The sequence below is a fragment of the Epinephelus fuscoguttatus genome, linkage group LG5 (genome assembly GCF_011397635.1).
Source record: "Epinephelus fuscoguttatus linkage group LG5, E.fuscoguttatus.final_Chr_v1".
Classification (NCBI taxonomy): Eukaryota; Metazoa; Chordata; class Actinopteri; order Perciformes; family Serranidae; genus Epinephelus; species Epinephelus fuscoguttatus.
In genome coordinates, this window is record NC_064756.1 from 19,800,309 (window position 1) to 19,804,686 (window position 4,378).

The following is a 4,378-nucleotide window of genomic DNA, read 5'->3' on the forward strand; positions in this document are numbered from 1 at the left end:
ATACAAAAAAATGCTTGAGATAAATATAACCTTGCATTTTCGCTGACACGTACAGCATGATACAGAACATGCGATCTACATTTGTAAATCTACAAGTCTAGTGTTTACTGATTCAGTAGATAGATGACTACATAGACAGAAAGTATTTACATAAAAAGAAGTGGCTTTAATCAAAATATGATCATTTTAATGTGTTTGTAATGTGCTCCTGGTTATTTTCAAGATTTTCTCAAATACAATTTGGGGTCTTTGATTGATTTCCAAAAAAATACAACCATAAGTCAGTTTCAAACTGAAAATATGAGATGATTTCACCAAACGATTCAAACAGGTTGTGCTCCTCTTGGCGGCTCAGTCATTTATCTCTTGCCTTGGCTAAAATGTAATCATGTCAAGGCCAATATGACAATTGCTAAGAAAGAAAATCCAGCTCCACCTACAGCTCGGGCTAACTGCCTCTAAAAATATTTGACTGTCATACAAGAATAACAGAAATTATCATTAAATATATTGTTATTTTAAGGACCGTTGGAAAAAAAAAAACATCTTCTAGGACTCTAGTACTTTGATGCAAGTTTTGCTTGAAGGGCATTAAATCAACATTACGTAAATAACATTCCTAGGAATTAAGTGTACAGATGTCTTATTAAAGTGAATTATCAGACTGTTTTAATAGACCTCCACAGAGCTTCTACAATTGCACAGTGAGAGATTATCTTCCCGTAGTGCTGCAACAACTAAGATGGTTATCACACACAAATGGGAAGTGTCTCATGAGCAGTATCTGGAAATGCATACTGGGTAAATTAACATAATACAACTTCCCCCCACCCGGTTCAGTGATGCACCAGCTGTAAGCTGTTCTGCTCTGGCATTCAACGTGTCTCTGAGGTGATAGCGAGATCCTTCCAACCACTCATTTGTCTTTATTCTCTGCCTGGCATCTCCCATTTTACCATTTGTTTTTCATTTTCCATTGGCTAATCCGCAGGAATGGCATGGCACTGGAAATTGGAACAAACACACAGTGATCTACTGTCTTGTCACTTTCCGTTTGGGGTTGTTTTCTCTCGCTCGCACACACCGCTGGTTCCCAACTGCCATCCATTTATGTTCAGCGGGCTGCAGCACTTTGTTATGCTGCCACTGATTTAAATGAGTGTCCAAAACAACATGTTCCTCAAAAACAGATAGCACAGCTACAGCTTTCCATGAAATCTATCAGTGTTACATAAGTAGTGGTGGCACTAAAGTGTGTTTGTGAGTGATTAAGATGTCAATTAAATATTCCATGGATCTCTGAATGTGCAATAACAAACATGGTTTCAACCTGTGGCCATTTGTTGAGCCTCAGCATGAGAAGCTTACAGTGCAGTAATTAAAAGCAGGGGCGTTGCACTAAATTCTGGGCCCTGTGCATAAGCTGCCTTATGTAAAGTCTGAGGACTTTGAAAATTGCAACACAAGTCTAACATATTATTATTTTAATTTAAAGCTCATTTTAATTCATTAACCAAAACTGCATTTTATCATTTACGCAATATAGCTAAGGTAGGACCTCTACTGAGCCAGCAAGATGCTGAGAAGCTTGTTCATGCTAGTCTTGACTATTGTAACGCTGAGTCCGATCTCACTCCGAAGTCGTCGAAATCCGCCACTTGGGCAGTGACTTGCTGCTTTAGAAACCAATGAAAAAGGCGTCTTTTAACGTCGGCATGACACGGGGCCGGTTGCCGTTATAGTTTAACAGCGCCCGGCGGCATCAGGGGGAAAGATGGCAGGAGATGAAGGGAAGTTAAGGTGATTAAAGTCCGACCGGGGCAGGTGGGAGGGATGGTGGATGGGTCCAACAAACACCGACTGTCACCCAAGAGAGTGGTGTTTGCGTCCCGTAAGATTCTAAAGCCAAACCCTGTTCTTTTTTCCTTAACCTAACCAAGTGCTTTTGTTGCCGAAACCTAACCACAGGTGTTTGTTGCCTAAAACAAACCGTGTGTTTGTTGTTGAATGAAAAAAAAAAAAGTCAATTTGCAGTGTTGTACTGATGTTGTGCTTTTATTTTGAAAGAGACTGTATGTAAACTTTAAATTTCCTGTGAAAACGTAAGTGTATTTTGAAAGAAGACAATGCATGTAACAGGCAGACCTCGACATGGCGTCTTGGCGTCAACAACCAACACACCCAGGGTACCTTGCACGCCATATGTGCACGTGGAAAGTCCATGAGCAAACATCAATATGTGACAAGGGCGGAGTGAGAATGTGTTGTGACACTGTATACACTGGCCTACCTAAAACTGCCACTGCAAAATTACAGACAATTAAGAACACTGCTGTCGGAGTTTTAATAAAAACTAAAACGAGAGACCATATACGTAACCTACACTGGCTCCCAATATCTCTTAGAACTGATTTTAAAATCCTTCTATTGGTTATTCAGGCTCTTAATGGCCTCGCCCCTCCTGTACCACAGACTCCCTATCACCTTATGTCCCCCCAGGAACCCTGAGATCCTCCACAGCTGCTCATTTAACTGTTCTTAATGTCAGTACAAAAACTTAAGGGAATGCTTCTTTTAGCTCCTACGCCACAAAAATATGGAACACTGTGCCTTTAAATATTAGACTTGCTGGCACAGTGGACAGTTTTAAACAATGACTCAAAACATATCTTTTTTTTTTTTTTTAAAGATATTTTTTGGGGCATTTTTTTTGCCTTTGATGGACAGGACAGCTAAGTGTGAAGGGGGGAGAGAGAGGGGGGATGACATGCAGCAATATAGCCTAAAACTAGCAACTATCTGTTTTAATATGTATTATTTTATAACTTGATTGTTTAACTCATTGATTAATTAATTAATTTATTCTTCTCATTTCTCCTTATATATCATATTCTATTTTATTTTGCAATTAATACAAATAACTGAGCCAACAACTGTGCACATAAACTGTCTCTGGTTATTAGGGGAGTCACTAATAATTTGCCAAACCACATTTAAACAATAAAAATCTGTGATATGTGCATAAATCTGCACAGTTTGAAATCTCACCACATTTCAGTCCTCTTCTCTCAACATATTGTAGCTTACAGTTACTGTGTGACACCTTTATTATGGTTATATGAGGTTTGTTTGGAATATCATACTTATGAACATTATTTTCTCCATGTTCAGGTATTTATTATTCCCAAGGTGTAAGACTTTCTGCATAACAGAAACCCACTAAACAAGATGTTACTGGAGTCATGTTTGCAGAAACAAAAAGGAGCTTTACAATTAGTGCTGGCAAAAGCATGTAGGCCTATAAGCAAAATGATTTAAAGTCTAGAAAACTTTAGAAAAAACCCTGATATTAAGTATGCTTAGAAAAAGACGATCACTTTTGCACTGATTGAAAAAAAGGAAATCTCAATTCAAACAGAATGCAGCAACACATTTAAAAACAAAACAAGGTAAGCTGATGTATATCTTTTCAATGTAATCTTGTTTCAATGGGCCAAAAATCAAAATGGTATTTTCGCCTGCTGTTCAAACGTCTTGTCCTTACACCGCTGGAAAGGAGACTCCATTGTAGATGATAATCTCTATTTGCCCTATATCCTCCAACACATCTGATTTACAATTAAAATGTTCCCTCTCTCTAGTTCCTTCCTCCAGTCTTTACTGAATGAACCATTTTTTATCTGTTTGAATTTCACAGATAGTATTTGGAGGGAAGAGGAAAATGTCAGAGATGAGGTTATCGCGTTACATAAAATGATAGAGGCTTGAATCAAAGTGAATATCTGCAGGCGCACTGTGCATCTCAATCAGCATGTCCTAAGAACACTGGCCTACTTTCCCCCTTTCCTTCGATTTACAGTTACAAAACTGAGACACTGAAGTCAACCTGGAGTTGTTGCACAACAGAAACCTGCTGAACAGGTTCCATCACTTTACATGGTCCCCACCACAGAAGCCCCTCATCTCATAGCAGGTTATTGAGCCGTACTGAATCCAGATTTCACTCTTTATTAATTTGTGTTCTCTGTGTGTGACTGCAGTGTCACAGTATGGACATATATTGCAAAATGTATTCACAAGGAATTCACTCAGATGTGATAATGATCATGAGCAGAGCACCATAATGACAAGTTACTCTGTCTGTCTCTGTCAGACAAAGAAAGAGGGATGTGGGAGCCCTGACACAGATACAGAGATAGTCTTCTTGAGACATCCTTGCACTGGGTGAACTGGTAGTAATTTAAGGGGGAGGCTGATAACGGCAGAGATGTTCACGCCTCAGAGTACCTGCTCACTCTGAGGGAGGCTGGACATGATGGGGGGGCGTTTCCAGCCTTAGCGGCGCGTCGCTCACAGACATTTCTTGCGCTCCCAGCTG